Source organism: Numenius arquata, chromosome 9, assembly GCF_964106895.1.
Source record: "Numenius arquata chromosome 9, bNumArq3.hap1.1, whole genome shotgun sequence".
Classification (NCBI taxonomy): domain Eukaryota; kingdom Metazoa; phylum Chordata; class Aves; order Charadriiformes; family Scolopacidae; genus Numenius; species Numenius arquata.
In genome coordinates, this window is record NC_133584.1 from 4,596,425 (window position 1) to 4,624,308 (window position 27,884).

The following is a 27,884-nucleotide window of genomic DNA, read 5'->3' on the forward strand; positions in this document are numbered from 1 at the left end:
AGTCTTAGCTTTTCCCCACTTTTCTGAAAACTGCAGGGGATTTTTCCTTTCCATTCAATACGATTAGATGCAGGAATATTATACAATTTTTCCCCCCCCGCTGCTCTGAGATAAAAAGTCCCTCCTTCCTAGCTTTAAAACGATAAAAATTGAACTAGTTTTGGTTTTGTTTTTTTAAAAAAAAAAAAAAAAAAAAAAAGCCACGAGCTGCTTGCTTTTTGGTCTCTCAGTGTGGTGACACCAAAGTGACGTTGGAAAGAGGAAGTGCCCGCGAGCTGGAGCGGCGGCGGGCGATCCTGCGCTGCTGCTGGTGTATCTTCACCCGCTTATCTCCCAGCTTCACCCATCTTGTGGGCTGGCTGCCTCCCAGAGCGGAGGCGTCGGGGTCTTCTCCGTGGGCTCCAGAAGGGCTCCGGGGATAGCTACGTCCACGATGCGGTGGGGGGATTTCACGCTGCGTCCCACGGATTAACGCCCCAGCGCGGCGTTGTCACCTCATTCCTGGGGACTTCCCAGTGAGTTTGGTTCAGACCCAGGTAAGTGCCGGCTTGGAGCGGGAGTTTGCTGGGGCGTTGGCACAAGGTTTAATTTTGGGAATTCCACTAACAGCAGGAAAAAGCGATGTGAAATTGTCCTCTCCTTTATCAGCTTAACTCCATTCCTGACTCCAAAGCGTGGTTTTGCTTTAAATGCAGGAGGAATGGTGCTGCCAGGAGAGATAAGGTTGTTTGGCTCCGGGATGGGCAGTTTGCTCATGGCAAGCCCTCAGTTACTTAAGTCAATACTAAAACCAGCTCTGAATCACGCCCAGCCGCAACCTTCACTCGCCCAAACCAGCCCAGGGATGTTTGGTTACCGGGAGAACCCGAAGATTTGGAAACAGGTATCTTCCAAAGCAGCTTTTCAGTGCAAATTCCAAGTAAACGCCGGCCGTTTGCATACGGATCTGCCTGGAGAGATGCCAGGGGTGATGCCCTGACCCCAAATAAATGGCCGACCCTTCTTGTATGAGCACAGAAACCTTCGGAGTCCTCAGCTGGAAGTGTGGGCTGCAGCTACGGAGCAGATGCCGACCAAACATCTCACATCCCTGTCACTCATCTACACGCGGGAGAGCCAGGGAACTCCCAGCAATGACCTTCCTCCAGCTGATCTGAGATAACTGGGCATCCGGGCATCTGTCAGGGGCCGGCAGAAAGTTAAAAAAAAAAACAAAGAAAGTTAAAAAATAAAGAAAGTAAAACCCAAGCTGCCCATCTCTGGGTGTGCGGTACGGGCTGCTGGACGTGATACTTATAATTAGATTGCAGAAGAACCGGTTCTGGCTCAGGATTATGTCCCCTCAGTAAGTGTGACAGAGGGTAAAACCAGGGTAATTTGGCACTTCACGGCCACTTTCATTTACAGGTTTAATAATGACTGGTTAATAATGCCACTGGTTGCTCTGTTTGTTAGCGTTCTTTATAAATTTGCTAATGATTTTCGGAAATCTGTGATGGGACACCCATTGCCGGCCGGGAGAGTGCAAAAACCTGGATGAAATGCAAACGTTTTCGGTGCTTTAACGTTTCCCTCTGTTGCAAGAGAACCTGATGGATTAAGCAGGCAAATGGGCGTTGCGGTGCATGTAGATAAACACCGTGCTGCTCAGCAGGCTAATCCCAACCTCAGATAAACACTACTGTCCAGTTATTTCCTTCCAAAAGCCTTCCAGGTGAAGGCCGCTCATGCCATGTTGCACACTTGGGTATCTCTGACTGCTGAGCACGCTGTGATTTAAGCTCTACAGAGAGACCTAGATAGATTGGATCATTGGGCCAAAATCAATGGCATGAGTTTCAACAAGGGCAAGTGCCAGGTTCTGCGCTTGGGCCACAACAACGCCGTGCATTGCTACAGGCTTGGGGAAGTGTGGTTGGAAAGCTGCCTGGAAGAAAGAGACCCGGGGGTTCTAATTGACAAGCGGCTGAATATGAGCTGGCAGTGTGCCCAGGTGGCCAAGAAAGCCAACGGCATCCTGGCTTGTATTAGAAATAGCATGACCAGCAGAAGTAGGGAGGTGATTGTGCCCCTGTACTCAGCACTGGTGAGGCCACACCTGGAGTGCTGTGTCCAGTTTTGGGCACCTCAATCCAAGAGAGATATGGAGGTGCTGGAGCGAGTACAGAGAAGGGCAACGAAGCTGGTGAAGGGCCTGGAAAACAAATCCTATGAAGAGCGGTTGAAGGAGCTGGGACTGTTTAGTATGAGGAAGAGAAGGCTGAGGGGAGACCTCATCACTCTCTACAACTACTTGAAAGGACACTGTAGAGAGGTTGGTGCTGGTCTCTTCGCACAGGTAACTAATGACAGAACGAGAGGGAATGGCTTCAAGCTCCAGCAGGGTAGGTTTAGACTGAACATTAGGAAAGAATTTTTCACAGAAAGAGTGGTCGGGCATTGGAACAGGCTGCCCAGGGAGGTGGTTGAGTCACCATCCCTGGATGTGTTTAAGAGACGTTTAGATGTGGTGTTGGGGGATATGGTGTAGGGAGGAACTTTGTAGTGTAGTGTAGATGGTTGGACTCGATGATCCCAAGGGTCTCTTCCAACCTGGATGATTCTATGATTCTATGATTCTATGATTTGTAATACCCTGGTCTTCCCGGATTTATGGACGGAATTAAAGGAAGGTGAGCACATACCCCCCAGCACTGCTCTTTTGAGGTCTGGGGTTTTGTGTGCAAGGGTTTGTGTTTCTTTAATTGTTTGTGGGGTTTTGTTTTTTCCACTTGTTCTTCCTTTTTTCGGTTTTCATCCTATGGCGAAGCCTGGTTTTACATGTTTTACTCAGATCGTGCAAAATGACTGGGAGTCTGGAAAAAAAAAAAAAAAAAGAGGAATAGAGAATTGTGCTATCGGTTTTAGTGGAGGGCTGGAGCAAACTGGGAGCAGAGCACGGGGGAACTGGGACTGATGGCAGCTTTGCGTTTGGTTTAAACTCTGGAAAGGCAGCTCACAGCATTTCTTATTGCCTGTGTGCTTGTCAAAGAGTAAAGTAACTTTTTCGGGACTAGCTTTATGCTTCCTGATAGATTTTCTGAAGGAAAAATTAAGGCACACTTTTTTGTGTGCTCTCTGTTGGGGGCAGGGGTGCCACCCGCTCCGGCCTGCGTTTCCCTCCCGTGTGTCTGCACACCTTTGCTGTGCGATGCCACGGGGTGTCTGGTCCTTCTCTGGGGGACTTGCTGGTCACCTCAGACCCCTACATTCATCTGTGCCAGCTCCTGCTCCTTCTGCATCCCCTGCAGAGCCTGTGGGGTTTTCCAGCTCATGGTGCCTTGAAACTTTCATGATTTGTTCAACACTCTTTTTTTTTTTCCCCCTGTTGTGATCCATCCAATGGACCACGATATAAAAATCCTCTTTCCTCTGGCCACCCAGCCCATGGGCTGCCAGGAGACAGGGAGGTGGCAGGAGGGGACAGAGCCATCCTGGCTGTTAAGCCACATGGCCCCAGCACAGGGACTTCAGGGGAAGCTGAAGTCTACTGAGGAGCACGTTAAGGAGCAAAGTCTGAGAGCTCCCTCCAGCTTGGCAGCTTCTCCTCCTCTTCTTCGGAGCCCTGAACAAACTCCTCCGAGTGAGTCATCTCCTGATTTACATGAGTCAGAAACTGGGGAGACACCAACGCAACAATAACCGTGGCAAAACACTGGCTCTCCCTCCCCAGGAAGAGAGAGGTGAAGAGGTTTAAGAGGTTTTTAGGCCAGTTTTCTAACAAAGCTTTGAAAGTTATAGCAGAACTCAGACAAAAAGGAAAACATGTAAAAGGAGCTGCCTTACTAGTTGCTGTGGGAGAAGGGGGTGTCTCAGCAGGACTGCAGGTGAAAATTCGGAGCATTTAAGCTCAGAAGCAGCGACTCCCTTATCTTGTCTGACCATCTCTCTACCAGATACGGTTGCAGTTTGCCCGGATATTTGTAAGTTTTTAAGTATGAATGCCAGAGTAAACTATTCTGATCATCTGGTCTGACCTGCGGTGTCAGGCGAGCAACAGGACTTACAGTTTCCTTGAACAAGGAGCCTTTGGAAGGAAAAAAAGCTCCAGTCCTTAGTAAACGCAATTTTAATGATGATGGTCCTTCTTTACCTGATGGTGGACTGATTTTGATTGTGTCAAATCCAGCTTCGCCTGCTTCAGATTCCGACATTCAGGTGACATCCAGAAAAGCCTTTTCACTTCACAAGAGTAACTTCCCAATGGTATAAAGAAGGATCTGAGGAACCAGGAAAATAGCATATTGCAAAAGTGTGCAAAAAAGCTGATAATCAAAAATTGAAGGGGTAAGTTAATTTTGAACATTTTAATAGTGTAAGTAATGAAGCCAGAGTTTAGAAAAAATGTTCAGAATTAATACTGCCAGTGGCTATAGGCACACGTAAGCCTGATGATAGAGTTGTTTTAGAAGCAGAGCATAGCTGGAATACACAGAGCTGGCACCAAGCGAAAATGAGAATATAGAGAAAAATACACTATTTTTTTAAATGCGCCTATAGAAAGATGTGTGCTATAGAGAGATATTTTATAGTGCCCTCTCTATATGGTATCATATGCAGTCAGAACAGCAATAAAGAGAAAATGGTGTTTACTAAAGCTAAGAAGGAAAAGAAACTCAGGAGAGACAGTGCGGAACATTGTGAAAGAAGGAAACAGTGGCTCAGAGGATGAAATTTTTGCATGTACTTCGTTATAACAGAAGGCGAAAAAGGAAATGAAGTGGGAAGCTTGGAGCAGTGCTGGATCCAGAGACAGCAGAGCGACGCCGAGTTGGTGGTACGCTGGGTAGCACAGGATATCTCAGCGCTGTACAGGAAAAGAAAATGAGATTTATACCAGATAAAACGTACTTAAAGTTATGCAATGACTAGCACACTTCTTATCTCCCCCTTGAAACCCATTTTAAAAATAAAACATTAGGAGGAACTTCAACTTGCAAACCGTTGCTTTTCATTTAAACAAGTGAAGATGTGCACCTAGAGATATAAAACCAGGGAAAAATGATTCGGAGAGTGGGCACATAAGCAGAACGATGTTATGTCTAGAACAGATAAAGAACTTGCACCAAAATTGGAAAAAATGAAGTTGCTTTAGTTACAGCCTCCCTGCCTGGCCCTGTAATCAGTAAACCCACTTGTGTCAGAGGTATCACCCAGCCTCTCCTCCGGCTGATCCATCCCCAGCTGGGCTGAGTCCCAGCTCTAAAAGCCACCGAGGCTCCTTGAGAATGGCTGAGGGGGTGGAGAGGGTTCTGAGAAACCTGGAGGCTTTAGGAGAAGGAAGCCTGGTGACCAGTGACTCTCTGCGAAAGCGAGGAGATGTTGGGGAGGAAGAACGAGCTGGGACCTGGAAGTTGTTTCTGGTGAAGAAAGGGACTGGTGGGTTGCGAAAGGGGAAGGAGGTGCCGGCAGCGCGGCGATGGTGCCAGGAGCTGGGGCTGGCACTGTATCTGCCGTGTGGGGTGGGAGAGCCATGCCGTGCTCCACGCAGAGCTCAGGGCTTCAAATGCAACCCCAGGGAGGGCTCCCTGACGCTGGGCTGGGGAGTTACTGCTGGTTTGGGAAGTGCTAAATGGCTCTCAGGGCTTGAGAGATGAGGGTGCAACTTGGTGGCAGCTCTGGGGACCTGGGGTCCGTAGAGGAGCCTCGGTGAGGCCAGCTTGATGCAGCACGAGGGGTGCCGGGGTGATGGCCCCCGATGCTGATGCCTGTGTGAGGGGCAGGGAGGAAATACCGAGCTGAAGAAGCATGAGAGAACCTTGCGGTGGGTCATGAGGCTGCGCGGGGGCGTTTGCTGCTCTCTTGAGGATGGAGACATCGCTGTGGGGACTGTCAGAGGGTGGCTTCTTTGGTGGAGGAGACAGTGATGAGTTCCTATTAAGTATGTAAAATTCTGAGATGCTGAGTGATGAAAAGTATGGCCCCATCCCTGAGAGCAGCGCATTGGGGTGGTACCCACCAGGAGGGGAGATGCCCAAAGCCCCCCGTTATCAGGAAGCTAATGATCTTTCAGGCTTATGCTAAAGATCGTTTATTTTCTCAAGGAAAATCCTGCATCCCAAAGTGAGCTGCAAGGAGGTGCCTTAAGATTTTTCAGAAAGAGGTGTTGTTCCCCCCCTACAGCACCAGGAAAAGCCCCCGACGAGCATCCCGCAGCTCAGGGAGCAGGGCACGCCTGGGGCAGGTTGAGTCACAGGAACAGTGGGTTTTGACATTGCTAGAAAAAAAAAACCCCATAATGGTGCATACCGATGGCTGTCACAGGAAAGACTCGCTCTTTTCAGCGGCTTGGTGCTGCAAAATACACTTTATACAAGACAACAGTCTCTTCTCTGGAGTTTGAATGGCTGTTCTTAGCTATTGACAAGCCCAGAGTTGGCAAAATAGCTTCTTCTTTCTTTTCTATAAGTATAATAAACATAAACGTACTGTGATAGAGTCGATGGAATATAATAAGTTGTTACAGAAGTAAATTTGTTTAATTTTCTTCCCAGACAACAGCGACAAAGAGATGCTGCAGTGAATGCCTCACAGTGATAGAGTTCGAGTAGGAGAGAAAATTAGATTCTGTTTCTGAAAGGGCAGAGAGAGCCAGGCTTTGTGAATGAAGAACAAATCTGAAAGGTGCTGCTTCCTCCCTTGTTTGTTTTTTTCACGCTCAAATATGAATACAGGGAATAACAGTGGAAGCTGCAGCTGGAGAGGGCACTAGGGGTCACCACTGTCTTATCTATGCCATCTGGATTTAATTCCGAAGCAAGATAAATAACATGATAGAAACCAAAGCCAGGCTATTCTGATTTTTTTTTTCTTTTTTTTTCTATTTTTTTTTTTTTTGGTGGGTCAGACGGCTTGCATTTCATTTCCTCACATTCTCCTCCTGCCCACCTTCTGTCTCTCTCTTCTTTAAAAGAAACCCCGGGGAGGCCTGTGGGGCGCATCCAGGGGGGATGCTCTAGGAGCGGAGGGAGCTGCATCAAAATTCCCTCTGCGCAGCTCCCAGTTATTCGGAGCAAAGGTTAGGGAAAATCACGAACGCCAAGGCAGGGCAGGCAGGATCCCCCGGCAGCCCTGGCATGTTTCTGCAAGTGCCGCGGAGCAAACTGGTTACCCTAATGAATAGCCCCCTTGTAGTCCAGAGCGTAACTCCCTGATTCCTTTTGCTCTGCCTGGCCGACAAGATCTTTCTCCCCCTACTTTCCCCCCCGGCCTCGATGTCTCACAAAACCACATCTGATGCCTCCATTAGAAGGAGGATGGGATGTCTGGGCTGTGAAGAGAATTGCAAATCCTCTTCTTGGGAGACTTTTCTTTTTTTTTTTTTTTTTTTTTTAACCTCGAGCCTGTTGTCTGGCGGGGGACAGTTTGGGGGTGCTGGTAGGGGAGGAAGGATGGTTTGGCCCTGCCAGGATGCCTTGGGTACCCAGTGCTGATAGCAAAACGCCTTTCTTCAGCACAACCAGGATTGCACCCACCATCTGTCCGCAGGAGGAGGGAAAGGGGAGCATCATCAAGCACCCTGCGTGCCGGTGTCCCCATCCCAAAGCTGCTTTGGACCCCAGAGAGGTTACAGACATATAGTGCATTTTAAGGTGGGATGCAAGGGAGAAAAAAAGTGTTTCTTTCCTGAGGCAGATGATTTGTCCGGAGACCGAGGGGATTTTCAGGCATCCCGGACCTGATGAAGAGATTGCACCCCCTGCCAGCCTGCCTTTTTTTTTTTTTTTAGCTATAGTAGTTGATTTTGCAAGATGCAGATTCCCTTTTCTCCGCAGATAAATTATGGTAAATTGTGGTGGGGTTTCGTTGCATGATATTGCGGAAGTTCAAAGTTCACATGAATTCAAAACCTGACCGGACAATTATTGAAGAGGTAGCTGTCAGGCGCTGTAAAGTTGCAAAAGACAGCACGTTGGGCTTGGAAAATCCCTTGCTTGCAAATCCCTGGAGGCAGGGAGAGTCCTGCGGAAGTTTCCCCATAACCGTGTGTCGTGGTTTTGGCTGAATTTACCAAAACCGGACCGGCAGATGGCCCTTCCCCCCCCTTCCCCCCCCCAAAAAGAGGAGAGAGGAGGAGAAAGAGATAAGGAGATTCAGAAGTTTAGAATGAACTAAACTACTTTAATGAAAAATTAATATTAAAATAAAAATAAAGAAGGAAATAATGAAATAGATACAATATATACAAAACCGTATCAAGCTCCCAGGATGACAGTCACGTCACCGGCAGGCACTGGGGAAGTCCCAGACTGGAGTCAGTGACGAATGGGAACTGGATTCCAGCTCTGGAGTCAGGAACACACGGATCGGGATCAAAGGCAGATGAACAGACAGAGTCCTCTCCGGACGTCGGCCATCGCAGGAAGGGGGGCTGACCCTTTGATCCCTCAGCCTTTATACTGAGCATGGGGCAGATGGGATGGAATACCCCAGTTGGTCAGGTTTGGGTCACCTCTCCTGTCCACTCCTCCCCACCGATGTGACCCCTCTACGTTTTTTCCGTTTCCGACCCTCTAAGGGGGGCAAATAACAAAATTGCCTGACCTTGGTTGTTACAGCAATAAGGATAAGCAAGGGCCTCCCTGCTCACCATCCCTTGGCACGGAGCACAAACATTGGTCTCATCATTCTGAGAACGAGCAGTTTTCTCCACAATCTGCCGTTAATTTCAGAGAGTTAGAGGAGGCCGAGCTAGGATGGAAAGTTACAGAACAGAAAATTGGTTCGGTTTTACTTCAAACCGGGACACCGTGCCCCATTGACCTACTCTTTCCTCGGGCTCAGATGTAATTCCCTTGGGATGGCACCCTGGGATCAGACGGTGTTCAGCCTGGCCTGGCACCCACGATAACACAAGAACGGATAATATATCCTTTGATCATCCCCGCCATGATAAAGCTCCTTGGGACGCGTGACTCCATGGGCTGTTTCCGGAGCAGCCTGGGGGCAAATCCAGACTCGTCGCCCAAGCGAGAGCCTCAGCACAGGTGGGACACGTCCGTCTGTCCCGCTGGTTCCCGCCAGCTCCAGGCCTGGCCATCAGCTCCCTCGGTGTCAGCTCAGGTGAATGTGGGCTGCGGGAGCGCTGCCATCCGAAGGTGGGGGAGTTCTCCGGCTCCCAATTTTAGGGTTTTATGTAACATCCAGCTTATATAAGCTTTTGTCTGTTCACAAAATGGGTGGAGCGTGTCTTGCTTAGATTCCTCGCTAAAGAAACGCTCGTTACTTAACCCTTACTCAAGTGCTCATTGCATACTTTAAGAATATTTCAGTTAGTTCCTTTCCTGTTGCTAATAATAACGTACCCACTTGACAACCTGTTATGGACAAATGATTAAAACGTGTAATTCACCATTTAATGAAGCGCATCTTGGGATACATTAGACACAGCGCTGTTGAGGTAGCTGAGGGAAAAAAAAAAGGTGTACCCCAAACCCCAGCACCGGGTTGTGTCTTGCTTTCTTCTTGCTCCCTCCTGGCAGGGGACAGTTTGGGGGTGCTGGTAGGGGAGGAAGGATGGTTTGGCCCTGCCAGGATGCCTTGGGTACCTAGTGCTGATAGCAAAACGCCTTTCTTCAGCACAACCAGGATTGCACCCACCATCTGTCCCCAGGAGGAGGGAAAGGGGAGCATCATCGAGCACCCTGCGTGCCGGTGTCCCCATCCCAAAGCTGCTTTGGACCCCAGAGAGGTCACACTGGTCTCTGCAGTTAATTAAATGCCTTGCCAGATCTGGGCTTCAGTTCTCCAGCAGGTAAAGGTGGGTCGTACCCCGCTGCGTGGGAATGGTATGGCTTTAAAAGCTGTCAGGTGCCCAGGTCCTGCGGCAGAGAGGACCATGGAAATTGTTTTCAGATGGACTTGTTGAGCTCACTCAAACCTGGTGCTCGTGCTACTGCGGGGCTTTAAATAGAAAGACAGTATGTGTCTTAGCTTAACACCATACGGAGACGGTTTGCACTCTCTCCTTCCTCCACATACTGTGCTTCATATACTGACGTGCTTGGCATTCCTTTAAGTTTTGTGAATTGCTGCAAAAAACCACTCCTTTTTATTTATTTATTTTTTTCCCTTCCCTTCTTTCCATTAAAGCTGTGCCTTGCCCTGCAGCCCCCGTCCCTGGGCGGCTGCGTGGGGTGGCTGCCACACGGTGGCATCCAGGTATCTGCGGGATGATGTGCCAGGGAGCAAACGGCTGGGAGGGGTTGGGGTTGGGCTTTTTCCTGCCCAAAAGCGAGTCTCCAACACAAGAAATCCTGTATTATTTTAGCTCCGAGGCCCGTTCCTGTCCCCTGAGGCTCTTAAGGGGTGACACAGATCGCAGACGCACCGCTGCAGGGAACATCAAGCTAGAAGTGGTGTCTCATGTTTTATTCCACACATACATTATTTTAATTTATTTTATTTTTTTTTTTTTAGCTTTTCATTTACCAATTTAATTCACCCCTCCTCGAGAGGATGAAAAAAAAAAACAAAAAAAAACAAAACCCAACTAAACCCAAACAGCGAGAGCTTTGTTTTTGTTTCCATGGGAATTCTGCGAGAGGGGGAAGAGTGTGAAAGAAAACTGAAATATTCTGGGCAAATCCGGTAAAGTTTGGATCCTGAGCAGCCTCTGGGTTGTCTTGGAGCAACTGAAGTCCAGGGGTCCTGCTGTCCCCTGGCCCTGCAGGTGGGGAGGACTGGGATGGGGTTGCTGCTGTGTCATGGGGAGCATTACTGTGCTGTGGAGCTGCGCCAGAAAAAGCAATTTGGGTGGGAGAAGATCTGACTACAACTCCCAGGAGGCACCGTGATCCAGTCAGGCCAGTCATGTTTAAGTGCCTGTCTTCAAAACTTCCTCCCCAGCCTCTTCCTCCAAAGTTAGGAGGACAATTGCGGTCCTTGAAGGGGGAAGGAAAAAAAAAATAATAAGCACTTGATGTGATTTCCGCAAACACTCCCCCCCTTTTCCTTTAGGAAGACTGGTCTTACGGGACAAAACAATAAAAATCAGTTTTTTGTGCAATTATGTGGCTTAATGTCAGTTGGTCCACGTTAGGTGGTCTCTGGGCTGCTCCATCACCAGTGGCTGCCCTGGGGGTTCTCTTGGGGTGACTGGTGCCCATGCCCATGGTGGGGCTCCATCCACCCGCTGTGGGTGTTGGGGTGGACTCGGCAGTGGGGTGTGGGGGTGGACTCGGAGCTGAGCACCGTCCTGCCCCATCCCTCTGTGCACCTCATGGGAGAACCTTCAGGCTCTTTCTCGTTGCACTCTCCGGAATGGCTGCAGCAAAACACATTTCCAGTTCCTAGTGAGGTGACACTCACTAGGTGACACTCACACAGGGGATAGCAGCACCGGGCTGGGGAATGGCTTGTTTACTTGTAACGCTGTAAATAACACAGCGTTGGAGTTTGTACTAGTGTAGCCGTGCTCGTTTAACAATGGAAAAGCAACCTGGTGAGGAAAACTCTATAAGAAGAACCCTGTACTTAAATGATGTCTGTGTGCAGTATGTCAGACGGATCCCTGCCACGGCTCCGCTGACACCGCTGAGGGCTCTCCTGAGCTCCAGCCCTTGGGCAAAACTGCCTTTTGCCATAGAGTGAAAGGGGGGAGTGCTCTTCTGGATGGAAGAAAATGATTTGAGGTGTTTGGAGAAGTTGATGGCTTCTTTGTGCTGTCGCGTGCTCGCTCTCTGAGGCCATAGTTTGGCATTTTTATAGTGTCTAGCAGCCGCTGTCCCTCTGTGTCACCCCTCTCCCCCTGTTTGTGTTTGTGATGCCAAGTGGTGACCAAGATTGAGAATGAGGTCCTTATTTAAAAAAAAAAATAAAAAAGACCCTTTTTCTTATCCTGGGTTATCTTTCAGCTGTTGGATTGGATTTGGTGTGCAGCAGCAAAGGCTCTTAGTGTTCAAGAAGCCCATCTGCAGATGCCTCTATATGCCTCATGTATCCCCAATTTTGGTCAGCTCATTAGGCGTGACAATGAACGATTTCAAAGAGAAGAAAAAACACGAATGAAGTACAACTAAAAAAAAAAAAAAAAATTAAAAAATATTCCTTATTGGGAATCCCTTTCCTGATTGGGAAACCCCCTACTTGGGGTTGTTCAGCCTGGAGAAGAGAAGGCTCCGGGGAGACCTTATTGCAGCCTTTCAGTACTTAAAGGGGGCCTGCAGGAAAGATGGGGACAGACTTTTTAGCAGGGCCTGCTGCGATAGGACAAGGGGTAATGGCTTTAAACTAAAAGAGGGAAGATTTAGACTAGGTATAAGGAAGAAATTCTTCACTATGAGGGTGGTGAGACACTGGCCCAGGTTGCCCAGAGAGGTGGGAGATGCCTCATCTCTGGAAACATTCCAGGTCAGGTTGGACGGGGCTCTGAGCAATCTGATCTAGTTGAAGATGTCCCTGCTCGTTGCTGGGGAGGTTGAACTGGATGACCTTTAAAGGTCCCTTCCAACCAACTATTCTGTGATTCACACCTTGGTTTTACAGATGGCAGCGGCATCGATTGATCCCTGTGTGACTGCCACGAAGTACGCTCGTTGCACCAGCATCTCATGTTAAATAAGAAAACTCCACACCCCCTGTGACAGCAGTAAGTGTCCTTGGAAGCTCCTGAAGACCAAAAAGCAGGTGGGAACAGAGAAGCAAAGAAACCCGGACAGACAATACTGTGTTTCTTCAGAGCTTGAGATATTTTTGAAGGTATGTGCCAAGTATCCACTTCATTAATTGCCTCTGGGACAGGGGAAGGTTATGGGAAGTGCAGCAAATCATTAATGGACACAGGCACAACGGCATTTCTCCTGGAAGAGATGATAACTGTGGGTGGAGAACCTGCCCTGTTGTGGGGTTTGGGAGAGGGGAACTGTGCTGCACAGAGGCCAAAATGCTCATTGAGAGTGTCTGGTCTCTTCTGCTGCTGGTCTGGCCCTGCTCACAGCCGCTGCCAAAATAAACCTAGCAGCAGAGAAATTAAACATGCATTAACTGAGCTAAGGTTTATGGATTTGTAAAGATTTGCCAGAATTCAGCCAGGCGGTTGCATCGCTGATGAGCGCTGAAATGAGCACTGGGCGGGTGGGCAGGGGTTTGTCTCTGTAGAGAGAAGTTCTTCTCTGTGTCTGAGATGGTGGAGGTCCTCTGCTGGCCTCCTGCCTGAGGAACCTGTGGGCTTAGCAGTGATGGGGCTGGAAGGATGGCAGAGATCATAGAAACATAGAATGGTTCAGGTTGGAAGGGACCTTAAAGATCATCCAGTTCCCACCTCCCTGCCATGGGCAGGGACACCTTCACTAGAGCAGGTTGCTCAAAGCCCCATCCAGCCTGGCCTTGAACACCTCCAGGGTTGTGGCATCCGCAGCTTCTCTGGGCAACCTGGGCCAGTGTCTCACCACCCTCACAGGAAAGAATTTCTTCCTGATATCTAATCTACATCTCCCCTCTCTCAGTTTAAAACCATTCCCCCTCATCCTGTGGCTCCACTCCCTGATCAAGAGCCCCTCCCCATCTCTCCTGTAGCCCCGTTAGGGACTGGAAGGGGCTATAAAGTCTCCCTCCTGGAGCCTTCTTTTCTCCAGGCTGAAGAACCCCAACAGGTGGGTGCCCTGAAGGGTGCCCCACATGCCACCTGTCCAACAACTCCCTTCCCATGTGTGGCGTCAGCATGAAACCTCTCTTCTCTGTGGGGTAACGTGTCCCTTTCGAGCGTGGCTTTGCCCGCTCTTTGGGGTGGAAAGGTGATGCCGGGGTGATACAGGGTGACTTTCCGTATTTCCCGTTGCCCCTGTTCTTTGCAGCAGAGCTCCACCCCGCTTTTCTCCGGTGACACGGAGCGTTAGAAATGCCTGTGCTGTCTTTTCCCTCGCTCGATACAGACGGCACCGGTGAGCCACCCTGACTCACGGCTCCCCACCGGTGCTGAGCGTGGCAGTCTTTGAGCTCAACGCCATGAGTAGAAGGAAGCCGTGTTGCAATGCTTTTGGGAACCCACCTTAGATTTCCGAGTTTGATTTTAAACATGGAGCACAATCACTCACGCTGCTTTAAGCCACTGGTCAGCCCAGTCGTGGCAAACCCAGTGTAAAGGAGCTAAGCCCATGTCCTGCAGGTGGGCCCATGGACAAAGCAGGTACCCTTCTGGAGGAGAACGTGGAGATGCTTCAATATTGCACAGCAGGGGTAGAGCCCGTCTCAGCATTAGCAGTGACCAAAGCTGGGTTATTTATGTCATGTAGATTTGAGGACCACATTTCAGTTCCTCACTATTTAAAAGAAAAAGAAAAAAAAAGGACAAAAAAAAATCTAACAACCATATTGGAATCTCGCTGTAGATACAGAACACTAAATTCCCTGGAAAAAGTCACCAAGATGTCCCCTGTACAGCCGCGGCGGTGGAAGCTGTAGGACTGCAGACAGGTTTCAGGCATTTTACCAGCACACCAGGAAGCAAGAGTGTGTTACAGCGATTTAACGTATGGAGGATTTTTGCTTCTCCGCTTGTCAGCTCAACGCTTCCATCAGCACAATTGTTTTTCTCCTAAAAAATCTGCTTCTTTGCATATTAAGAAAGGGCGCATGGGAAATAGCATGAAAAATGCAGACAAGTACCGCTCAGATACAAACAGTATGTGACCGTAATTATTGTCTTAGGCTAAAAATAACATTGCGTGTGGACTTAATTCATTGTTAAATTGCACTGACTTTCTTTTCCCGCTTGTGTCCTTTCCCCCCCCCCCCAAAAAAATGTAATTTCTTGGCAGCGGCGGGGAAAAACTGGCTTCTCCCTGCTGAAGTAATTGGGCTGGTGCGAGTAATGTAGAAAAAGGGGGAAAAATTGTGCTCCCCGGGAAAGCTGCCTTTGCGTGAGAGCGGAGTAAATCCCTTGGAGTCCCTGTACTTGCAGCGCTGGGAAGTTGAAATAATTAAAAAAAAAAAAAAAAAAAAAAAAAAAAGGTGACTTTCTCCTCACCGTTAATGGATCGTTTCTTATTTTTTTGTTGTTGTTTTTTATTTATTTTTTTTTTTCCCCCCTCTCTAATAAGAAGCGCCCACCGTAAGAACGCGGCCGGACCCTTCAAAGCACCCTGCCGTCTCCCTCCACCCTTCCTGCCCGTATCCCAATATTCTCCTTAACTGGCGGGGAGTGGTTTCTCCTTAATTAGCAAGTGCTCATAGGCTGGAGTGCCTTGTGGGCTGGGTTGGGCTTCGTTTTGCCTTTTTTTTTTTTTTTTCTGGTTTGATGGGGCGGGGAGAATTGGGGGGGGACACAGTCAAGCCTGGATGCTGGAGCCGGGGCCGGGCTGCGGGGCGGCTCCTCGGCGGTGCGGGAGCGGGCTGCGGGGCGGTGCGGGACCGGGACCGGGCTTGCGGGACCGCCGCTTCCTCGGGGAAGGAAAAACAAACCGCCTTGCTGGTTGTTAACAGCACCATGGGGCACCCGCTTCCACGGGGGCAGGAGGTTGGTAAAGGGAAAAATGCGGAGTTCCCGGTGGTTTGCGGAGCGCCCGGTTCCCCATCGGCGGGCGAGGGTGGGGGGGAGGAGGCTGGTGCGCTCCCCGGGCTGCCCCGGCTCGGGTTTGGGGGGGTTTTGAGGCGGGGAAAAAAGAGGGAATTTGTTTGGGGAAAAAGGGCAGATACTTAAAGCGCAGAGCGCTTATTTTCAAGTTAATCCCCTGCTTGGGTTCTTCGCTGAGGCTGGGCGGCAAAGTTTGCCAAGGGGAGGTGTTTATCAGCCCTGCAGGACATACTTGGGATGATTTACTAATTTTTCATGCTTTGCAAATGGGTAGGTTTGGATCCAGCGAGGCTGATGAGCCCCGTGCTGGGCTGGAGTCAGGATCGGGGAATTCGGTAGCTTTCTATTTGCTGTGAACTTCAGCGTTTCTGAGATGTCTTTGGCTGGTCTCTCCAAAACCTGGTGGAACTGTTGGCTCTGCCCTGTGCCTTTTAGCAGCCACCCTTTCGGGCCACGGGGAGAAAACCTGAGAGTTTCCCAACGCGCTGGCAGCGGGTGACACAACCCGTTCTGTGCTGCTGAGCTGCCAGCTCCCTTGCTTGCAATGAAAGCCTTTCCTGCCTGTTGATGTTTTTCTTTATTTGGCACGATGCTCTTTGGAAATCCTCACCCCCCCCCCCCCCCCCCCCCAAAAAAAATTGCCTTCAGTCTGGCCTGGGCAAGGATTCAAGCCAGTGCAGCTCCGTTGACTTTGGGAGCATTTTGTCACGGGCTCTCCGTACGCAGCAGGACAATAAGTATTATGCGTCCCAGGTCTACGTGGTCTCCTAAATCCCTCCTTTAAGTAAATCTGCAGGGTGCCTGTGAAGTCAGCGGAGTTAACGTGGCTGGTTTGGGGGGACGGACAGCGCTGGTTGGATTGGGTGGGTGAAGCTCGGCTGGTTGGACGTTGATGTGAAGACCGTGAGTAATGGGATGTCGCGGGGAGGCTGGTGCGTCCGTGGCCGCTGGGACAAACGCTCTCTGTTTGGCTACGGCCTTGTGTTTCGTTGCTGCCCGTGTTTGCAGCTTCGGAGGGTGGGAACTCGGTTTCGAGTGTCTTTAATCGCTCAAGAATTCCTGTTTTCCTTCCCGTGCTGTCTCTGGCACTTGATAGCGTGAGGTCATGCCGGAGGCTCGCAGGTGAGCTTGCGGGGAGCTTAATTTCTGACCCCCTCTTCTCACGATGCTCGCAGGAGCGTTAGGTCTGTGGCTTGGGTCTCGCGGCCAAAATCCTGCCCAGGAGTTGGGAAGGTCCCAGTTTAAGCCCTTGGGCCCTGGGCTCCCCTTCCTTTTCAATTTGTCATCACTCTGCACTGTATTTACTATGAATATCCAGAAAATCCCTTCCTTCGGGGTGTCACCGTGTGATGCTCAGCGCTGCCCAAGGATGCTGGGGTGGCTGGTCCCTGCTCAGGGGATGGGTGCAGAGCCACCCGTGTGGGATGGCGGCCACCAGCCCCCCCTCCTTGTGCAACTGCCCTGCCCTAAACTCGCCTGCGGCTGAAAGGGGCCCTTCCTCCTGTCCTTTCGCTGTGAGATACCACCAAACCTGTAAAATCAGTTTTTTCTGACTGAGCCCCAGGCTTGGTAAAATTTCCTGGGGGAGAGGGTCGACGTTTATCAAAACAGGCTGGGGAGAAAAACCCAGATTCCTCTAAAAAGACCTATTAATATTTACAGAGAATCCCGTAGGCTGTGGTTGAGCTGATTAAATGAAAGTTTATTGAGACGTACATCTGTTTAATTTTTTTTTTTTTTTTGCCAAGATTTAACCTTCTTAGAGAAGACCAAAAGGCCTCACTTAAGTATCCATTTGCACACTCGATTTTGTCCAGATACACAACATCCTCCTTTTCAGGATTATTGAAAATTAGTGTTGAGGCTCTGATCTTACTGGAAAAGACTTAATAAAGTGACTTCTCCTGGGGGCTGCGGTGCTCTCTTTATTTTGAGAGGCTTGAACTCCTGCCACAAATGATGCTGTTGCTGGCAGGTGTCTCCTGAGCTCTTGCAGTCGAGGAAGAGTTTGCTGGGATCAGCTTCTTTAAAATGCTGAAGATAATGTTTCGCATATATATAATTAAAATTGTAAGCGCTAGGTATGTAATCTGTGCTGGTGAAATCATTCTTTCATGAAGCGGCTGAAATCCCATGCCTCACCTGGAATTTTTTTTACCACTTTTCTTACAAGTAGCAAAGTGTAAAGGCTTGTGTCAACTTGACATTGTTGTCCCCTGTAATTTATGAGGTGCTCTTTAGACTGCAGGTGTGTCGGCAGTAAAGGAGAGATCCCGTGTTTACAGCGAGTCTGCTCCCGAGCAGAGATTTGAGAAACCTCTGCCTGGATAAACCACGCAAAAGACGTGCAGTTGTGTCTCCCCTGTCTGTTAGTTATGAACTGAACTTGGGTTTTTACAGTTATTCTTTCTCTGGTAATTGATTTAAAGCTCGTTAGCAAATCTTCGGGGGGGGGGGGGGAAATGTCAGGGGAATGCACTTAACTGCCAGCGTTGCCGCAAATTTGATTCCCTTGAAACGAAATCATAAAGAAGATATCAGTTAGTAATGTTCAAACAGGCTTCTAGATTTATCTTCTCTGTCTCTACATAATGAAAATACCGAAGGAGCAGCTCAGTCTCTGAAATAACCGAAGCCCCGGAGAACTGCAGAAAGCCACCATGCTCTGTTATAAGAGTCTCCCTTCTCCTATTGCCTTTGTTGCAAACAGGTAGATCCTTAATTTCACGCTGAAACAGCTATTTTGTAGCAAGTAATTTAAAAAATAATAATTTTTTAAAAAAAAAAAAAAGCATGAGCGGGAACGAGCATTGTACAGTGGCCCTAAATCTGTGTATAACAGAGCTGAGGAAGCGATTTGATTTTTTTCCTGGGTGTTTGGTTGCTGGAGAGTCTAATGTCAGTGAGCACCTGGTCTTGGCTGAGGCTGAGGAGGAAGGTGGGCGAGAGCGAAGGTTTCATGCCTTTTCCTCCTATTGTCTGGCTGACAATTGCTGATGTGTTTTTTAACTTGCTCTCACATGCCCTGTACTTTGGAAACTCTCCTGCAGGCACCGGGAGAGATTTGGTCATGGCCATGTGTCTGACGGGAAGCTGGGGTTGGGTTGGGCTCTTTTTTCTTTCCCTTCACAAAACCCCTGGCCAACCTCTTTTTTTTTTTTTTTTTTTTTTTTTTTTTTTCTTCCCAAAATGAAGGTTTTTCCCCGTCTTTATTCAGGTACTGCTTGCCATGCTTTTTCTGAACTCTGAGATATGGGATGTGTGAGTAGGTGGCACTCAGCCTGGCTTCTTTGCAGCAGGGCTCTGTGGGGCCAGACCTCAGCCCTGCTGAGCTGCAGGGTGATGATACATATATATTATAATAGTAATTTATTTTTTTTATATATATGTAATCATTTTTAAACATATTTAGCCAGGTGCCCCTGCCCTGCCGCTCGCTTTCATGGACTCATGAGCATCTGCCAGAAGCACATTCCAGCTCCACGTGTGCAGACACCCTGGAAAGCAAAGGGTGGTGGAAGGATTTAGGGGGGGGGTGGGGGGGAAGCTGTGCTTGTCAGCTTTGCTTTCCAAAATATTTGCCCTGCTGCTTCCCCACCCTGCGTGGCACAGGGTGGCAGGAGGCATCCGTGGCCCTTGGGGCAGGGGACATGTACCCTTACCCTGGCTCCTCTGCCTGGGGGGATCAACTGGGAGGGAAATGTGGGCTTGCAGATGATGAATTTTATATATATACATATGTATATATTTGTGTATATATACACAAATATATATACATATGTATATATTTGTGTATATATACACAAATATATATACATATGTATATATATATTCAGGATTCAGTTTTCTCTGCTTCTATGCAATAATAGCGGGAGGTGTCTAATCGCTGGGGTCAGCATCGCGTGCCGTCGCTGCTCCCCCGAGCGCTTCGCACGTCCCTCGCTCCTCGTGCCCGCACGCTGCCGTGGCATTTGCTGCTTTCTAGATCCTCGAAGGTGATAAACACCGAAACGGGGGTTTACGTAAGGAAGCGGGGCTGGTGTCTGGCAGACAGCTCGCCCGCGCTGGGGTACCACATCCCCCGGGCACCCATCTGCTGGCAGGGGGATGGGGGGGGAGAAGCCGTCTGGTAGCTGCTGCTCCCACGCCAGAGAGCTGGGACCCCAAAAGGAGCTGCGATGGTGCCAGGCATCCCCCCTCCCTCCCCGACACGTGCTTCATCCTTGCCAGGGGAGTAGAGGATGCCCTGCACCCCAGCAGGGAGGCAAGTTTTGCCTCTGAGAATAAAATCGTGTAATTTAAAACCATCTCTGGCTCGCATGAGTCTAAATAAATGCTGTTTGAGGGGAAAACTTGCTAAAAAGGGCTCAGGGAAGGGGATGGAGCAACTATCAGAAGGACCTGGTGCCGCTCCGGCGGTGAGCGTGGCATGCTGGCACGGCGGGCAGGGTGACAACACAGCATGTGGTCAGGTTTTATTGCCAAAAAAGAGATGCAGGATTTTAATACCGAGATAATGACCTCGAGATAGCGATCTTATCGGGCTAATGGGCTTGCTCTGTTGCCAAGAAAATGTGTCCGAGAGTGGGGCTGGGTGGGAATGAACCCGGCGGTGTCTCTTTGGCACGCGTCCGCTCGTCAGCACCGGAGCTGGCGGTGGCCACAACGCAGCGTTGACACCTCTTTGCTCTTGGGTTGATCGCTTTTCTTCGACCATTTTTCCCTTAAAACTTCCCCTTTGAGCTCACGCGGCGCTGACCGTGTTGAGCTCCGACAAATAGAACTGTGCTTCACCTCTAGCAGGATTTGACAGCAAAGTAGCCAGTTTGCGTTTGTTATCTCCGTGTAATAACGTTGCCTCTTCCCTCCTCAATTCCTTTTTGCCGGCAGAGAAGGCATAGTTAGAATAAGAAAGGGTCCTTTGCCCTGAGGAACTGACTAACCAGGGGTAAAGGCTGTAATAAGAAGGCAGTGTGGATGGTGATGGGATTTCTTCTTTTGCAGAAGAGGAAGAGCATCCCTCCGTTGCCCACCCTGGGCCAGCTGGGGTGGGGTATGGGAAGCCTCAGAGACGGAGGAGCAGAGCTGAGAGCTGGAGGGGATGGAAAACCTCATCCTTATTTGCAGATTCACTCAAAAGAAAGAGGGTTGGTGTTTTTTTTTTCCCGCTAGGTGTGGGGTCCTGTTTAGGCTACAGTGACAGCAGCAAATATTCAGAATATTCATGGCGCTGGGAGTTATTTATCTGTTTTACACCTCTGGTGGTGGAAGAAAAATTAAACTGTAATTTCCTTGATGGCATTGCTCAGGTCAAGCTGAGTGGGCCTGATTCCCGTCTTAAATTTTTATTTCTGCTAGTGCAACGAGCCCGCATGTGCGCATCCATCACATATGGGCTTTTTTTGTCAAATAAGATAAACCCGCTGATAAACGCCTTGTGCTCTCCTGGGCTCCCCCAGGGCCATCGGGAGGGGATCCCGGTGCTGCTCCCCAGCTCTGGGGGCTGTTTGCAGCTCCCTCCCCATGGCCAGGGAAGGTGGTCCGGGCACAGAGGGACTGCTCTTCTCCGGGACAAGCGTCCCAGCGCCTGGAGACAAAAGGCAGTGACAGGCAGACAATGTCCCACAGAGCAGGGCTCTGACGGCCTCTGTCGGAGCGGGTGATTCACAGTCTGTTGGTGTTTCTGGTTGTCTCCCCGTGAGGGAACTTGCTTCTCGGCTCTCCTCTCATCAGGGTCCTACCGGTGGTGTCCCCCGGGGCTCCTCCGTGCCACCAGCACTGATGTATCACTGAGCCGCTTCTCAGAAACTTCACCCATTTTACCAGCTGGATTTTGGGGAGGATTTTTTTTAATCAGAAATCCTTATTTCTTGTTCTTTCCCCCCTCTGGGTCTTTATTTCCCAACCCATCAGGTGCACCTTGTAGCACAGGTTTCCCTGGCCATCAGTCGGGTTGACTCCTGCGGGCAGCCTCTGGGGATCCCTGGGGTAGAAGTCAACCAGCAAGAGTAATTAATGGCATGTTTCCCACGCTTTCAGTAGCCTGGGGTGTTGTGGCCGTGGCAGTGCCTCATAACTGTGCCCCACTGAAGGCAACCTCAACATTTTTAATTTTAAAAAATCAAAGTTTTCTCTCTCTCTCAACAAACTCTGAATGTGACGCACAAGAGGCAAAAAAAGTGGGTATTTTGTCCCTGCGTCTTTCTCTTTTTTATTCACGTAAGATACAGTTACGTGATGCAGTTGGCTTTTCCACATGAAGAACGCAAACCTGCCTTGTTTGGTGTTTTCTTGGGTGCGGTGAGAAGTACCCTTGGGTGCTGGGGTCCCCCAGGAAGCTCAGCTGTCCCCTCTCTGTCACGGCTAAAGGGCTGCTGAAACAATTTGGAGACCAGGCAGAGCATCATATAGTCTTTTCAGAAAGAAGTGCTTTGGTCTCTCGTTCCTCTTTTTATAAATGTCTATTTATATAGTCCCCATGAGATATTCTGAAATGTGTTTTTCCATGACAGAGGTTTCCTGCGAATTGATTTTCTTTTCTTTCCTTTTTTTTTTTTTTTTGCAAGGGTCCCACCCAGTGTTAAGTCTTACCAAGAAAGAATAGTAGATGACTCACGGTGGCTTTGAAATTTCTGCGGTTAGACCTGATCCTGCCGAGTTTTGGCAGCAATTATGGCGAACGAGTCATTTTGTTCACTGGGAGAAAGAACCGGCGGATGGGAGCTGTTGTCTGAGCCCGTTCAGGGTTGTTTTTTCTTTTCCAAAGCCATCACTTTTCTTTCTGCCAGACAGCTTTTTTTGTAGATGTAGAAAACTGTCTGCAGACACCTTTCCGAGTGGTGCTGCTCCCGAAGGTCACAGCAGCTGAGGGGAAAAATAACATTGAATTTTTTGGCTCGTGGTGTGCAGCTGCCCATCTTCTGCTGAGGTTTGGAGGGTTAAGCTTGTAAGTCGTCACCTCAATGCTCCGATTTCCTCTAGGAATGTGTGGAAAAATACTGTACAGGAGTTTCGACAGAACGAGAAAGAGCTGAGGGGCATCTCTGGCTTGTCCAGACACCCGCATTGCTTGTAAGGTGCTGGAGGTCTGGGTACGGGAGAGGAACGAGGAGGCAGCTGAGGCTCGATTTGAGTTCAGGCACGAGCATCATCTTTCCCTGCCTGCCATCAGTGTGCTTCTGTACCGGCCTGATGGAGGAATTTTATTTTTTTCGCCTATGGAAAGGAAGATAAAAAAAAAACCTATCCGAGGCATCTGTTTAGTTCTAAGGAAGCTGTCAGTATTGTCAATGTGTGTAAATGAGCTATTTTGCGTAAATTTGCAGGTGTTTAGTTGTATTTAAGCAAGAGACGTAGAGAGGAGCTGTTCTGTTTCTGCAAGTTACTTCTTTGTAATGGGCAATTTTCCGTTGCATTTGCCTGGGTTTGATCTTAGTTCATCAGGTACCGATCTGAGACCTCAGCCCTTGTTCCAGAGTTACTCATTAAATCAGAACTGGATTCCTGCAGTTATTTGCTCATCCTTAATTCTGATAATGAATCAAACGCTTCAAGGTATAGAAAAATTAACTTTTCAGTAACTTGATTACCCTGTGTCCGGAGTGCTGTCATGGAAGGTCATATGGAGATCCCATGGAAGGTCTCCTTGGGAGAGGCTGGTTCACAAAGCCACCTGAAATCATCCGTAAAGTCTTGAGGACGATGTCATCTTTGCCCTCTGAGCTCAGCTCACAGCTTCTCTTACAATTACCTCTGGGACTTCCCCAAGCCAACTATTCTCTTCTTGTAAACTAGAAGTTCTCAAATATTTGTTTTAGCTGGCAAGGGAGAAGGAAAATGCATTTCTTAGGAGGCCTTCGTATGATCCTAGATCCACAGATCCTGTTCATGACCTGGTAGGAGATTTCTGGGTGTGAAGGTGCAGGGCTGATGTTTGCCCATGTCGGTGCTTGCTGTTGGCCATGGGTGAGGATAAGCAGCTGCTTTTGGAAATGCAGGACAGTAGCAGGCACATACCCACCTGGCATCTTCTCTGGCATGTGTTGTTGCTGGTTCTTTGGGCACGATGCCTTATTGTACGACGGGCATGTGGTGGTGGGTATCCTGGCTCAACGATAGGAGCTGAGACCATTGAGCGCTCTAGCTTTTGGATACACGAAAGAATGGAAATCAGTTGAGGATGGAGACACCAAATTCTTTTGGAGAACGCGTGGAACGTCTTTAAAAGCATTGCTCAAAGTAAAATAAAATTAGGGAGCTTCAGTTTGGAAAGGTGCTGAATCCAGGTTTGCAGGGAGGGGTATGGGAGAACTTTGGGGCGATGCAAGTGACTGCACCATGTCATGGGGCTTTGCACTGGTGTCCTGGGCAGAGACAGAAGGTGACAGTGCTCTCGGGGTGGTGCCAGGTCCCGTTTGGGATGGGGAGGCAGTGGGGTGCTGGCGGAGGAGCTGTGACATACCCTTGGTGGGACAGCTGGAGGTGTCCCCAAGGTGCCGCAGCTCTTCCTGCTCCCATGAACCTGACGTTCCTCCTGTGCTTTGGGTTCACCAAATTACTTTCCTGATGCTGGGTGTGCAGTAAGCAAACAGCTTTGCAGAGGTTAACGTTCATCCTGTGCGGCGACAGGGTTCGGTCACACAGGAAACCACAGCACGGGATGGCACCATGCGATCTCCTGCAGGGACCTGGAGCATGATCGGGTGTGGGGGGACACACAGCAGCCATCAGTACAGCATGTGGGTCCCAGCCACGCACCCTGCGCTTGGGGGGCTTTCTGTAAGAGGGACAAAAGCGGCAATAAAACGGTGGTGGCCACCTGCAGCCGTTGTCCTTGAAGGTCACAGTGCCCCTGGGAAGCCACCATGGGAGATGAGCCTGTACCTTGAACCACCCCCCCAAGGCCAGGGAGGGAGCTGGGCTTGGCTGCAGCTCAAATGGGAGCTGTGGTGCTACCTTCCTGCTCCACCATGCCCTTCTGCTCATGCCAACTGGGTTTTTTTCCCCCCAATGAAAACTATTTGATGAATTCCATTATAAAAAAAAAAAGCAACAAAAAACCAACCAAACAAAAACTATCAAGGCAACAGAAACAGCATTTTATTAAAGCAATAAGCTATTAGTAACAAATACATGGTCTCAATCTGCTTCTCCTTGTTGCTGTGATACCTACAGAAATTCCTCATTTCTTTGAGCAGGTCACGTAAAGGGTCCACGAAACGTTACCACCTTTGTGGGCTTTTTGCCTATGGGTTTTTAATGGCAGGAGGAGAAGAGAAAAATCATGTTCCCGCTTCATGGAAACTGCAGCTGGAGTGAGGATGGGGATGTCCTGATATGTATCTGCGCTCTCTGCCTTGATATAGAGCAGCCACCACCGGGAGCGATGGCTGGGAGATCCACAAGTACCTAAAGAGCGGGTTGAAGGATGATGGAGCCGGACTCTTTTCAGTGATTCCCAGCGATAGGATGAGGGGCAATGGACACAAGCTGGAACATAGGAAGTTCTGTTTAAATATGAGGAGAAACTTCTTTCTGGTGAGGGTGGCAGAGCCCTGGAACAGGCTGCCCAGGGAGGTCGTGGAGTCCCCTTCTCTGGAGATTTTCAAGACCCGCCTGGATGTAGCCCTGAGTAGCATGCTCTGACATGCTCTGGGCAATCCTGCTTTAGCAGGGGAGTTGGACTAGATGATCTCTAGAGGTCCCTTCCAACTCTGACAATTCCGTGATTCCGTGACTCTTGTGGTCACCCAGATCCCTCCCCGAGCCCAGGCTGCGGTCCTTTCCCCGGGTTTAGCTTTTTCTGGCCAGAGTTCTGTGAAGATCTGTAAGTGTTTGCATTTATCAGCTGCCACCAGGCCCCGCCGTGGGATGGAGGTGCCGGGCTGCCTTCCAGCGGGTTCCCTTGGCTCCCAGCTGCCGAAATTCCCTGCGGAAATGCGGCTTGGCAGGTGGCGGTCGCTGGAGCAGCCGTGGCACCGGGAGATACCAGAATAGTGTTGAGTGATGTATAGGACATCAGCTGCTTAGACATCTATACGTTTAGATCATGAAAATATGCCCTGTATTTACGTGACGTCTTCAACTATATATAAGAGCGGCAGCAATGCTTATCATCCCGTGGGTGGCACGGTGGCCCTTGTCACCTCTGATTGTTGTGGAGATGGTGACTCCAAGAGTGTTTTGCATTACACTGTCGCCCTGGCAAGATTCTCGGTTTGAGGATTTTATATAAAGGTTTTATGGCCGAGCTCAGTGTGCCTGCCAGTGCTTTGAAGTGCTGCATCCTTTCACCTTCCTACCGTTTGTAGGTAGCTCATTTCCCTCAGCTCAGGACTCCCTTTGCCACCCTCTGGTACTGGGTTTGGGGATGCTGAGGTGGTGCTGATGTCCAAGGTGGTGTCAACCACTTCCCTTCACCATCCAGAGGGACCTTGACAGGCTTGAGAGGTGGGCCTGTGTGAACCTAATGAAGTTCAGCAAGGCCAAGTGCAAGGTCCTGCACATGGGTTGGGGCAATTGCAAACACAAATACAGGCTGGACAGAGAATGGATTGAGAGCATCCCTGAGGAGAAGGACTTGGGGGTGTTGGTTGGTGAGAAGCTCAACATGAGCTGGCAACGTGTGCTGGCAGCCCAGAAACCCAGCCACATCCTGGGCTGCGTCAAAAGCAGTGTGGCCAGCAGGGTGAGGGAGGGGATTCTGACCCTCTACTCTGCTCTGGTGAGACCCCCCTGCATTTCTGCCTCCAGCTCTGGGGCGCTCAGCACAAGAAGGACATGGACCTGTTGGAACAGGTCCAGAGGAGGCCACGAAGATGCCGGAGCACCTCTGCTGTAAGGACAGGCTGAGAGAGTTGGGGTTGTTCAGTCTGGAGAAGAGAAGGCTCCAGGGAGACATCATAGTGGCCTTTTAGTACTTAAAAAGGGGCTACAGGAAAGATGGGGACAGACATTTTAGCAGGACCTGTTGCAATAGGACAAGAGGTAATGGTTTTAAACTGAAAGAGGGGAGATTTAAATTAGGTATTAGGAAGAATTTCTTCATTCTGAAGGTGGTGAGACACTGGCCCAGGTTGCCCAGAGAAGCTGTGGCTGCCCCATCCCTGGAGGTGTTCAGGACCAGGCTGGATGGGGCTTTGAGCCACCTGGTCTGGTGGGAGGTGTCCCTGCCCATGGCACGGGGGTTGGAACTAGATGGCTTTAAGGTCCCTTCCAACCCAAACCGTTCTGTCATTCTCTGCAGCCACAGCACTAGTGGGTCTCTGGGGGTCAATAACCAAGCGCTGGAGGCTCTGGGCATCCCCTGTCCTGCCTTTCAAGGGTGTTATCCTCGGTGCTCCTGAGTTTAGGGGCGCAGAGTGTGTGCCGTGACCGCATTAGGGGGTTCATGGTGATCCAGGGGTTGAGCACAGCTCCCCGGAGGATGCACGGCACGAGGTGGGAGCGCCGTGCTTAAACACTGTGGATTCCTCTGTGCCCGAGGAATCCAAAACGTGCTGATGAATACGTACGGGAAGGGATGGCGTTAATTACCGATAAATACCTAATGACCGGCTTCCCAGGGGAGGCTGGGCTTCCCAGGGCAGCGCGGGGAGCGGGGCTGTGCTCCGGGTGTGCTGCGGGGCAGGGGGTGAGCGGGAGCCACAACAACCAGCACATGGGGGTGAGATCAGCAGCCGCGGCTCATCGGGGGATGTTTATGTTGTGTGTTTTGTTGTTTTTTTTTCTTCCAAGTCACTCTTCAGTAAAGCAACTAAAATGAGTCCTTGGGAAGGGCCTGACGCTTAGGCTGGTGCTGGGTGTGGGGAGAGATGCAGCACGGAAGGGTTTTCTGACTGCGGTGGTGGGTTAGTCACCGGCTAATGAACAGTTCTGACCGGTGATGACCAGTGCCTTACTTCATCGTTTCCCTTCACCCGCCTGTTCCTTTGGTTGTGTTTTCTCTCGCGTGAACGGCAGGGGACGGATGCTGCAGGACCCAGTGTGGGGGCAGAGGGGGCTCTGCCCCGTTATGGGTAGCGCAGCAGGGACATCCACAGATTTACCTGTGATTTCCAGGCAATCCCGGTCTTGCAGCATCTTGTCCCCGATTGCAAACCGTAGGGATTCCCATGATTTAGCTTTTCCTCTGGGCAGGATGTAAGCCTCATGCGGAAAGGACTATGGAAATCAATAAAGCACATCCAAGGAACTGTGCTACAGTCATTAAAGTGGGAAGCACTAATTGCTTCCTGACTTTAGAGGTATTAGGATTAAATGTAGGAACTTTGAGAATAATTGTTTTGGAAACAGTGTTTTAAAATATTTTGGTTTTATCAGCACTGGACCAAAG

At 49.7% G+C, this 27,884-nt stretch overlaps 1 protein-coding gene across 1 annotated transcript in view; it reads left to right on the top strand.

Annotated features, from left to right (window-relative positions):
- Positions 1-15,294: 15,294 nt before the first annotated feature.
- The window catches only part of PLD1 (phospholipase D1), a 62,709-nt gene continuing 50,119 nt past the window's right edge, over positions 15,295-27,884 (top strand). The window contains exon 1 of the mRNA XM_074154063.1: positions 15,295-15,493. The gene's annotated coding sequence lies outside the window, so the exon portion shown is untranslated. The remainder of the gene's footprint in view (positions 15,494-27,884) is intronic.